This window comes from Triticum dicoccoides, chromosome 7B, assembly GCF_002162155.2.
Source record: "Triticum dicoccoides isolate Atlit2015 ecotype Zavitan chromosome 7B, WEW_v2.0, whole genome shotgun sequence".
Taxonomy (NCBI): Eukaryota; Viridiplantae; Streptophyta; class Magnoliopsida; order Poales; family Poaceae; genus Triticum; species Triticum dicoccoides.
The window spans coordinates 143,031,769-143,044,450 of record NC_041393.1 but is presented as its reverse complement, the minus strand read 5'-3'; positions in this window follow the sequence as shown (position 1 = coordinate 143,044,450).

The following is a 12,682-nucleotide window of genomic DNA, read 5'->3' as shown; positions in this document are numbered from 1 at the left end:
TCTGTTTGCTTGTGTGTTGGATTACTTGTCGCCATGGCACAAGATAATAACAAGTTGTGTGACTTCTCGAATACCAATAATAATGATTTCCTTAGTACTCCGATTGCTCCTCTTAATGATGTTGAGTCTTGTGAAATCAATGCTGCTTTGCTGAATCTTGTTATGAAAGATCAATTCTCCGGCCTTCCTAGTGAAGATGCCGCTACTCATCTAAACAATTTTGTTGATTTGTGTGATATGCAAAAGAAGAAAGATACGGATAACAATATTGTCAAATTGAAGTTATTTCTGTTTTCACTTAGAGATCGTGCTAAAATTTGGTTTTTGTCTTTGCCCAAAAATAGTATTGATTCTTGGAACAAGTGCAAAGATGCTTTTATATCTAAGTATTTTCCTCCCGCTAAGATCATCACTCTTAGGAACGATATTATGAATTTTAAACAACTTGATCATGAGCATGTTTCCCAATCTTGGGAAAGAATGAAATTGATGGTTCGCAATTGCCCTACTCATGGTTTGAATTTATGGATGATCATACAAAAAATTTATGCTGGTTTGAACTTTGCCTCTAGAAACCTCTTAGATTCGGCCGCGGGAGGCACGTTTATGGAAATTACGTTAGGAGATGCTACAAAATTGCTTGATAATATTATGGCTAATTATTCTCAATGGCACACCGAAAGATCTTCTAGTAAAAAAGTGCATGCTATAGAAGAAATCAATGTTTTGAGTGGAAAGATGGATGAACTTATGAAGATGTTTGCTACTAAAAATACTCCTCTTGATCCAAATGATATGCCTTTGTCTTCCTTGATTGAGAATAATAATGAATCTATGGATGTGAATTTTGTTGGTAGGAATAATTTTGTAAACAATGATTAAAGAGGAAATTTTAATACTAGATCGTTCCCTAGTAACCCCTCTAATAATTATGGAAATTCCTACAATAATTCTTATGGTAATTTTAATAAGATGCCCTCTGATTTTGAGAATAGTGTGAAAGAATTTATGATTTCTCAAAAGAATTTTAATGCCTTGCTTGAAGAAAAATTGCTCAAAGTTGATGATTTGGCTAGGAACGTTGATAGACTTTCGCTTGATGTTAATTCTCTTAAACTTGGATCTTCTTCTCCTAAACATGACATCAATGAGTCTCTCAAAGTAATGAGAATTTCCATTCACGAGTGCAAGGAAAGAGCCACTAGATTGCGTGCAAAAAAGGAAAGCTTTATAAAAGTGTGTTCTTCTAGTCTACATGAAAATAATGATGAGGATCTTAAAGTTATTGATGCGTCTCCGATTAGATCTATGTTTTGAAAGATGAATTTTGATGATTATGGGAGCGATGATGAATCAACTTTTCCTAGAAGGCGTCCCAAAAATTCGGAATCTTTAGATCGTGATGTTAAATTTGGTAAAAGAGAGATTGGAGAATCTTCAACTTCTAATATTGAACCTACTATCTCGGATTTCAAGGAATTTGATTATGATAGTTTCTCTTTAAAAGGTTGTATTTCCTTGTTGCAATCCGTTGTTAATTCTCCTCATGCATACAGTCAAAATAAAGCTTTTACCAAACATATCGTTGATGCCTTGTTGCAATCTTATGATGAAAAACTGAAATTGGAAGCTTCTATACCTAGAAAACTTAATGATGAGTGGGAACCTACTATAAAGATTAGAATTAAAGATTTTGAGTGTTTTTCTTTGTGTGATTTGGTTGCTAGTGTTTCCACAATTCCGAAAACTTTATGTGATATTCTAGGTTTCCATGATCTTGATGATTGCTCATTAAATTTGCACCTTGCGGATTCCACCGTTAAAAAGCCTATGGGAAGGATCAATGATGTCTTATTGTTGCTAATAGAAATTTGGTGCCCGTAGATTTTATCGTTCTTAATATAGATTGCCATCTTTCTTGCCCTATTATTCTTGGTAGACCTTTCCTTAGAACGATTGGTGCGATTATTGATATGAAGGAAGGGAACATTAGATTCCAATTTACTTTAAAGAAAGGCATGGAGCACTTTCCAAAAAAGAAAGTCAAATTACCTTATGAATCTATCATGCGTGCTACTTATGAATCAAGTGCCAAAGATGGCACGCGTTAAATCTATCCTTGCTTTTATGCCTTGCTAGGGGCGTTAAACGATAGCGCTAGTTGGGAGGCAACCCAATTTTTATTTATGTTTTTTGTTTTTGCTCCTGTTTAGGAATAAATCATGCATATACTCTCTGTTTAGATGTGTTTTTATCTTTTAATTAGTGTTTGTGCCAAGTAGAACCTCTAGGATAAACTATGATGATAGTTGATTTGATTCTGCTGAAAAACAGAAACTTTGCGCTCACGATAAAAAATTCAATAAATCACAGAAACGTGCTTTTGCATTGATTCTTTTTGCTTCTGATCAATGGACAAATTTTCCAGTACTTCCTATTTTGGTAGGATTTTTAGAGTTCCATAAGTATGCGTTAGTTACAGATTGCTACAGACTGTTCTGTTTTTGACAGATTCTGTTTTTCGTGTGTTGTTTGCTTATTTCAATGCATCTATGGCTAGCAAATTAGTTTATGAACCATAAGGAAGTTGGAATACAGTAGGTTTAACACAAAAATAAATAAAGAATGAGTTCATTGCATTACCTTATGTGGTGGTTTTGTTTTCTTTCACTAACGGAGCTTATAAGATTTCCTGTTGAGTTTTGTGTTGTGAAGTTTTCAAGTTTTGGGTAAAGCCTTTATGGACTATGGAATCAAGGGTGGCAAGAGCCTAAGCTTGGGGATGCCCATTGCACCCCAAGATATTAAAGATTAGCCAAAATCCTAAGCTTGGGGATGCCCCGGGAAGGCATCCCCTCTTTCGTCTTCGTTCATTGGTAACTTTACTTGGAGCTATATTTTTATTTGCCACATGATATGTGTTTTGCTTGGAGCGTCGTGTATTATATTGGTCTTTGCTTGTTAGTTTACCACAATCATCCTTGCTGTACCACACCTTTTGCGAGAAGCCTATTTGATTAGAATTTTCTAGAATACTCTATGTGCTTCACTTATATCTTTTGAGCTTGATAGTTTTTGCTCTAGTGCTTCACTTATATCTTTTAGAGCATGACGGTTGTGTCTTTATTTTGAAGAAATTGCTAGTCTCTAATGCTTCACTTATATCATTTTGAGAGTCTTTTAGAGCATGGTATTTTCTTTTGTTACAAAGTTGGTCCTAGAATGATGAGCATCCAAGTTGGGTATAATAAAAACTATCATAGGAAGTGAATTGGATGCTATGATCAACTTGATACTTGATAATTATTTTGAGATATGGAGGTAGTAATATTAAAGTCATGCTAGTTGGGTGATTATGGATTTAAAGAATGCTTGTGTTGAAGTTTGTGATTCCCGTAGCATGCACGTATGGTGAACCGCTTTGTGATGAAGTTGGAGGACAATTTTATTTATTGAATGTCTTCCTTATGAGTGGCAGTCGGGGACGAGCCATGGTCTTTTCCTACCAATCTATCCCCCTAGGAGCATGCGCGTAGTGCTTTGGTTTTTGATGACTTCTAAATTTTTGCAACAAGTATATGAGTTCTTTTGATTAATGTTGAGTCCATGGATTATACGCACCCTTTCACCCTTCCACCATTGCTAGCCTCTCTTGTGCCGCGCAATTTTCGCGGTACCATACACCCACCATACTCCTTCCTCAAAACAGCCACCATACCTACCTATTATGGCATTTCCATAGCCATTCCGAGATATATTGCTATGCAATTTTCCACCGTTCCGTTCATATGACACACATTACTTTTGTCATATTGCTCTTTGCATGATCATGTGGTTGACATCGTATTTGTGACAAGGCCACCTTCATAATTTTCATACATGTCGCTCTTGAGTCATTGCATATCCCGGTACACCGCCAGAGGCATTCATATAGAGTGATATTTTGTTCTAGCTTTGAGTTGTAAATCCATAAAAGTGTGATGATCTTCATTATTAGAGCATTGTCCTCGTGAGGAAAGGATGATGAAGGCTATGATTCCCCCACAAGTCGGGATGAGACTTCGGACTTTACAAAAAGAAAAAAAGGGAGAAAAAGAAAAAAAAGAAAGGCCAAAAAAAGGAAAAGGCCAAAGAAAAAAAAGAAGAGAAAAAGAAAAAGAAAAAAAATAAAATGAGTGAAAAAGAGAGAAGGGACAATGCTACTATCTCTTTTTCCACACTTGTGCTTCAAAATAGCACCATGATCTTCATGATAGAGAGTCTCATATGTTGTCACTTTCATATACTAGTGGGAAATTTTCATTATAGAACTTGGTTTGTATATTCCAATGATGGGCTTCCTCAAAAGTGCCCTAGGTCTTCGTGAGCAAGCGAGTTGGATGCACACCCACTTAGTTTCTTTTGTGGAGCTTTCATATATTTATAGCTCTAGTGCATCCGTTGCATGGAAATTCCTACTCACTCACATTGATATCTATTAATGGGCATCTCCATAGTCCGTTGATACGCCTAGTTGATGTGAGATTATCTTCTCCTTCTTATCTTCTCCACAACCACCATTCTATTCCAAATATAGTGCTATGTCCATGGCTCACGCTCATGTATTACGTGAAAGTTGAAAGAGTTTGAGATTATTAAAGTATGAAACAATTGCTTGGCTCGTCATCGGGGTTGTGCATGATTAAATACTTTGTGTGATGAAGATAGAGCAACAGCCATACTATATTATTTTGTAGGGATAACTTTCTTTAGCCATGTTATTTTGAGAAGACATGATTACTTTGATCAGTATGCTTGAAGTATTACTATTTCTTATGTCAAGATGAACTTTTATTTTGTATTATTTGGATCTGAACATTCATGCCACAATGAAAGAAAATTACATTATGATTATGCTAGGTAGCATTCCACATCAAAAATTCTCTTTTTATCATTTACTTACTCGAGGATGAGTAGGAATTAAGCTTGGGGATGCTTGATACGTCTCCAACGTATCTATAATTTTTTATTTTTCCATGCTATTATATTACCCCTTTTGGATGTTTATGGGCTTTATTCTACACATTTATATCATTTTTGGGACTAACCTACTAACCGGAGGTCCAGCCCATATTGTTGTTTTTTGCCTATTGCAGTATTTCGAAGAAAAGGAATATCAAATGGAGTCCAAATGGAATGAAACCTTTGGGAGCATTATTTTTGGAACAAATCTGATCCGGAGAGCCTGGAGTGCAAGTCAAGAAAGCTCTGAGGGCCCCATGAGATAGGAGGGTGCCCCCCTGCAGGGTGCGCCCCCTGTCTCGTGGGCCCCTCGGGCGTCCACCAACGTACTTCTTCCTCTTATATATATCCACGGACCCCGAAAACATCCAGGAGCACCACGAAACACAATCTCCACCACCATAACCTTCTGTATCCGTGAGATCCCATCTTGGAGCCTTCGCCGGCACTCTGCCGGAGGGGGAATCGATCACGGAGGGCTTCTACATCAACACCATAGCCTCTCTGATGAGTTGTGAGTAGTTTACCACAGACCTACGGGTCCATAGTTATTAGCTACATGGCTTCTTCTCTCTTTTTGGATCTCAATACAATGTTCCCCCCCTCTCTTGTGGAGATCTATTCGATGTAATCTCTTTTTGTGGTGTGTTTGTCGAGACCCGATGAATTGTGGGTTTATGATCAAGTTTATCTATGAATAATATTGGAATCTTCTCTGCATTCTTTTATGTATGATTGAGTTATCTTTACAAGTCTCTTCGAATTATCAGTTTGGTTTGGCCTACTAGATTGATCTTTCTTGCCATGGGAGAAGTGTTTAGCTTTAGGTTCAATCTTGCGGTGATATTACCTAGTGACAGAAAGGGATGCAAGACACGTATTGTATTGTTGCCATCGAGGATAACAAGATGGGGTTTATATCATATTGCTTGTGTTTATCCCTCTACATCATGTCATCTGCTTAAGGCGTTACTCTGTTCTTAAGAACTTAATACTCTAGATGCAGGCAGGAGTCGCTCGATGTGTGGAGTAATAGTAGTAGATGCAGGCAGGAGTCGGTCTACTTGTTATGGACGAGATGCCTATATACATGAGCATGCCTAGATAGCGTCATAATTATTCGCTTTTCTATCAATTGCTCGACAGTAATTTGTTCACCCACCATAATACTTATGCTATCTCGAGAGAAGCCTCTAGTGAAACCTATGGCCCCCGGGTCTATCTCTTATCATATTTGCTTTCAATTTACTTTTATTTGCATCTTTATTTTCTGCATCTATATTATAAAATACCAAAAATATATTTATCTTATCATACTATCTCTATCAGATCTCACTTTCGTAAGTGACCGTGAAGGGATTGACAACCCCTTTATTGCATAGGTTGCGAGTTCTCAGTTTGTTTGTGTAGGTGCGTGGTACTTTTGAGGAGCCTCCTACTAGATTGATACCTTGGTTCTCAAAACTGAGGGAAATACTTACGCTACACTTTGCTGCATCACCCTCTCCTCTTCGGGGAAAACCAACGCTAGCTCAAGACGTAGCATGGCGCAGCCCGCCAGCTCAGTCGCCCTCGAGCCCAAGAGGGATCCGCCAGCCAAAAAGAAGCAGCTATTCAGCCATAACAAGGCGGAGACCAAGCAGGTACCGGTGGACGAGGACGAGCCCGCTGGTGCTACCTTCACCATAGGCACCAACCTTGAGCCTGAGCAAGAGGAGGCCCTGGTCAGTTTCCTGCGCGCAAACAGGAAGGTGTTTGCATGGGAGCCAAATCAGCTGGCGGGAGTCCCGATGGATGTAATTGAGCATCATCTGAATGTGTGCCCCAACGTGCGCCCTGTGAAGGAGAAGGCAAGGCGGCAGTCCACTGAAAAGCAGGCCTTCATAGTCCAAGAGACCCGCAAGTTAGAAGCAGCAGGGGTCATTGGAGAGGTCCGCTACCCTGATTGGCTAGCCAACCCTGTTGTCGTGCCAAAAAAGGGAGGAAAGGAACACATGTGTGTCGACTTCACCAACCTAAACAAAGCCTGCCCGCAGGATCCATTCCCGCTCCCTCGCATCGACCAGATTGTTGACTCTACCGCTGAGTGTGACCTACTGTGCTTCCTGGATGCCTTCTCGGGCTATCATCAGATCAAGATGGCGGTGGAGTACGTGGAGAAAACGACCTTCCTGACCCCGTGTGGGGTGTACTCCTATACCTGCATGTCGTTTGGGTTACGCAATGTAGGCGCGACCTTCCAAGGATTGATGCACATCGCCCTGGGACGACAGCTCGGGAGGAAGGCTGAAGCTTGCGTTGATGACATTGTGGTGAAGTCTAGGGAGGCGAAAACCCTGATACAGGACCTGGAAGAAACCTTCGCGAGCCTCAGCGAGGTGGACATGCGGCTCAACCCGGAGAAGTGTGTGTTTGGAGTCCCCTCGGGCAAGCTCCTGGGCTTCTTCGTATCCCACAGGGGCATTGAGGCTAACCCAGAGAAGGTCAAGGCAGTCGAAGACATGAGCCTGCCAAAGACCCTCAGGGAAATGCAGAAGCTCACCGGGCGTGTAACCACTTTAGGACGTTTCATCTCCAAGCTGGGAGAGCGAGCGCTGCCCTTCTTCAAGCTGATGAAGAAGAAAGGCCCCTTTGAATGGACCGAAGAGGCCGACAAAGCATTCCAAGACCTCAAGAGGTACCTTACCAGCCCCCCGGTAATGGTGGCTCCGTGCCCTCGTGAGCCCCTGGTGCTCTACCTTGCAGCCACCCCTTACTCCGCTAGCGCAGCCCTGGTGGCAGTTAGAAAGGAGCGCCAGGCCTCAGCCATAGCCGCACTCCCGGCCAAGGCAGGGCAAGACCAGGAAGGCCTCGCAAAGACCACGACCATGGCAGAAAGGGATCAGCATCATCAGGGGAACACACCCGGAGTGGAGGAGGCCCCCTCAGGCGACCAAGGACTAAGGACCATGCCGCCTTAGGAGGCACCTCAACCTCCAGAGGATGCGGGCCGCGCCAGCACCCTCAACCTCATCGTGCACCCGGTGTACTTTGTTAGTACGGTGTTGCGGGACGCGAGGGCGCGGTACCCAATGCCCCAAAAACTCCTTCTCGCACTATTAGTGGCCTCGTGCAAGCTGCGGCACAACTTTCAAGGTCATCCCATCAAGGTTGTCTCAGCCTACCCCCTGGAAAGGGTACTCAGGAGCCCCAATTCAGCAGGGAGGGTCGCCGAATGGAACATCGAACTGCAAGCATTCCAGCTAGAATTCAGCACTACCAGGGTCATTAAGGGAGTTGCGCTCGCAGATTTCTTGGCGGAATGGACAGAGGCGCCAGGGCTCAAATTGGACGAGGACCGGTCGCTCTCCCGGGGAGAGAAGCGCCGAGCGGTTGGGTAATGTACTTCGACGGAGCATTCTCACGGCAGGGCGCAGTGGCTGGCGCAGTGCTCATATCCCCCACTCACGACAAGCTTTACTATGTCGTGTAGCTCTGCTTCCAGCATGGGGAGAAGGTCTCCAACAACATAGCAGAGTACGAGGGCCTGATAGCGGGCTTAAAGGCGGCAGTCTCCTTGGGGCTAAAATGAATCACCATCAAGGGCGACTCGCAACTCCTCATCAACTTCTCCAACAAGGTGTACGAGCTGAAGGATGAGCACATGGAAGTGTACCTCGCGGAGGTCCGCAAGATGGAGAAACAGTTCTGGGGGTTGGAGCTGCAGCATGTGCGTCCCGACACCAATCAAGAGGCTGGCGGCATCGCCAAGAGGGCATCCAGGCGGCTGCCTCAGGAACCTGGCATCTTCGAGGAGCAACTCTTCAAACCCTCGGCGACACCGTCGCTATCGAGCACAGCGCAACCTAGGGAGGAGCTCCCTCAGCCGCCCGCCTCGGGAGCCCCGACCTGCGGCCCGGCCTCAAGGGCACGCCTGCTCCTAGCGTTGGAGCCTCAAGAAGGATGTTGGATGGCAGAATTCAAGGACTACTTGGTGCAAGGGACCCTGCCGGAGAAGGAAGAGGACGCGGAGCGCGTGGCGCGGCAGGCCACGGTCTACTGCATCAAGGATGGGGAGCTCTACCGGAGGCGACCAAATGATGTGTCCCTACGTTGCATTCCCAGAGAGCAAGGGAAGGAGCTGTTGGCGGACATACACGGTGGAGACCGTGGGCACCACTCATCCTAGTGAACCCTCGTTGGCAAGGTGTTCCGCAGCAGGTTCTACTGGCCCACAGCACTCAGCGACGCCGTTGAGCTGGTGAAGGCTTGTGAGGCCTGACAATTCCACGCCAAGCAGATCCACCAGCCGGCGGGAGCACTACAGACCATACCCCTCTCATGGCCGTTCGTAGTTTGGGGGCTGGACATTCTGGGCCCGTTCCCTCGGGCGCCAGGGGGTTACCGCTACCTCTACGTCGTCATGGACAAGTTCACCAAGTGGGCCGAGGTGGAAGCTGTCCGCACCATACCCGCGGGCTCAGCAGTCAAGTTCATCAAGGGCCTCATGGGGCTATTTGGGGTGCCTAACCGCATTATCACCGACAACGGTTCGCAATTCACCAGCAATCTCTTCAAAACATACTGTGCTAACATTGGAACGCAGATATGCTACGCCTTGGTGGCACACCCTCGGAGCAACGGCCAGGCCGAGCGAGCCAACGCGGAGGTCCTGAGGGGCCTCAAAACCAGGATCTTCAAGAAGAAGATGGAGGCCTGCGGCAGGGGCTGGTACGACGAGCTCCAATCCGTGTTGTGTTCTATCTGCACGACCACGGCCAAGCCGACTGGCGGGACCCCGTTCTTACTTGTCTACGGAGCTGAGGACGTCCTCCCTCACGAGGTCAGGCGTCATTCTGCATGGGTCCTGACGCCATGTGGGGGACGGATCTCGTGCTGGGGGAGGAACACCATCGAGAAGCCGTGCTGCGAGCCACTAGATACCAACATGAACTGTGGCGATAACACTGCCACAACATCCGCCCCAGAACTCTTGAGGTAGGGGACCTCGTGCTCAGACGGGTTCTCTCCAGGGAGGGGCTGCATAAGCTCTCTCCCATGTGGGAGGGCCCATTCAAGGTTGTTCATGTTTCCAGGCCCGGCTCCGCGCGCTTGGAGACCCAGGAGGGGATACCCATCCAGAACGAATGGAACATTCAACATCTCCGAAGGTTCTACCCCTGAGCAAGGCCCGGTGCCTATGAAGAAGGCGTATGCCTGTGAAGCTGCCGCATTTTGGAAAAGGCCCGGTGCCTGTTAAGAAGGCGAATGCCTGTGATGTTGCCGCGTTTTGGAAAAGGCCCGGTGCCTGTGAAGAAGGTGAATGCCTGTGAAGCTCGCGTAATAATGAGTGGGGCTGTACACGTCCCAGAGTCTCCGGAGTGCCGCCCTCGGGCCTCGGGGGCTCCCGCCCACGCCCAGTGGCAGCACTTAGCTCCGCGTTGGTGAGAAGACGTCGAAGACTAGATTAGGTGTCGGACGCGGCTTTTTCCTTTGCTTTCTCCAGTTGGCTTGTTCGTTCCTATTTGAAGTTTTATTGGAGCTGTTGCCGTCTCTAGTTTCTGACCCTTTGTCTTTTTCATTCACTTGCCTCGTTTTCCTCTCGCGCAAGTCTCGCGAGGGAGGTGCGCAGGCACCCTCGCGAGTGTTTTCTACCCCGGTCGTTTGAGGCTTTCCTATCCGAGTCCGCTGCGGGAGCACTCCTCCCAGTCTGTGCCCCACAGGCATCGCGACACGAGCACGGGACCTGGGTTGGTCGCCCCCGTTACAAAGGCTGGAAACTACCCCTACCGACTAACCCTTGCAGGACATAAAACACACGACGAGGCCCCGGCCTCGGGAGGCGAGGACCACGACAAGCCTCCACGAGCTAAGTAATTTCCGCACATGAGCACGCGGCACGAAAACATGGCACAAAAATGGCAGAAATAGCGCGATAATTAACAGCAACAGTTCAACACGCCCCTGCGGGGCCCTAGACTACCTTCTTTTTGCGCAGGGAAGGAAGAAAAAAAAATAGGCACGACTTGCACGGCACCAACTCGCGGCGAGGGCTCGTACTGCCCCCGGGGCTCAGTTGGCTCCCATCTCCCACTTCACCGGGGTGCGGCGGTGGACCGACCCACTACCTTCCCCTAGGCGGGCGCGACGGCGCGGGGGCTGGTCGCGGCCACCACTGGAAGAGCTGCCATCTGAAGGAGAGTCACCGAAGCTTGGCAGGCACCAGGCATCGCTGCTCGCGCGCCTGCCGCTGCCTTCATCCTGATCAATGCCGGGGCTGGGCTCATGGCCGCGGTCATCGTCTTCGGGGCAGCACCCAGCACGTCAGCCGTCTTCCCCAAACGCCCTCACATAGAGGATGGCATCGCCGTCGAACTTGAAGTGCAGGGTGCACCTCCGGCTCAGGCCGCACGCGCGGGCAAACGTTTGGCAGCCATGGGTCAGGGCCGCCTCCCTGGCGACGGAGACCTCCAGCGAAGCCCAGGAGGCCCTGCTGCAGCAACCATCCGCCTGAAGCCATAGGCCGCCCGGAGTGCTGGCCGGAAGTTCACCCACAAAGAAGCGGGGGAGCTGGAGCCACGTGCTGGTCGGGTTCGCCGACCACACGACAAACTCCGACAGCACCTCCGCCGAGCGGCAGCGCGGCCTGGGGGGTCGCACAGCCACAACGTACCTCCCATCGGCAGTCGGGTGCTCATCGCCGCGCAAAGGACCGCCCCCACGACCACGGGAAGCCACCGCGGGGGCCGTGGGATGCTTGCGAGGGCGGCCCCGGCCACGCTTGGTCGGGGGAGAGTCAGGCCCTTCCTGACGAGCCTTTCCCTTCTCCACGGTCGGGAACCTCTTCGGCGGCGCCATGGGGATGGCGAGCGGCCGGGATGGAGAGAAAGGAGTAGCAGGAAGGGATGGACAGGAAGGGCTCGCGCCATTCCGTACATATAGCCGGAGGAGGCCAACCGTCGGCCCCCACGATCACAGGTAATCATGACCCATTTTACGTGCAGGGACTTGCCAAGTCATGCAGTTGCCAAGGCGTCGTGGGGAAGCGGGGACGCCCATGTCCAATCAACCGCCACGCGGCATCCGAGGCCGCAGGCTGTTGGGGCCCGCGGTGCTTCGCACTTGCCCCTTTGCTTCTCTGCTAAGCCATGTCCGGGCGCGCCTTGGGTCCGGGGGCTACTGTCGGTGTTCTAGGAACAGGGGTACCCAGACTTGCCTGACTGCGGCCTGCAACGTGGCTCAAGGAGTGGCCCAGTACGGCCCATCTTCGTCAAGATCAAGACCCTCGCGAGGGGCCAAGCCTCGCGGGGCAGACGACAGGAAGCTTCCTCAGGCGCAGCCTCGTCAGGCTGGCTCGCGAGGAGGCGGAGAGATCAAGGCGGGGTACCTCACGAGGTGCCCGTGACGCAAGCCATGACGACCGAAGTCAGGCGGGCGCCGGCCTGCGCAGTGTCCTTGTTTCCCCTTCGGTGCAAACGGGGCAAGCACAGGCCAAGGCATCCGGCAAAGGTTACCATTTCGGTGCAACAAGACCAAGACCAGCAGAACGGCAGGACAAAGGTCATCGTGGAGCCCAGGAAGGCGTCATCATCAGAGCCTTTGGTAGTCGAAGACCACCTTTAGTCAGGATAAGTGTACTAGATGTTCCCCTTCAAAATGGCCAATTGTTGGCGCCCTTCCCGCTCAATATTTGGGAAGAGGA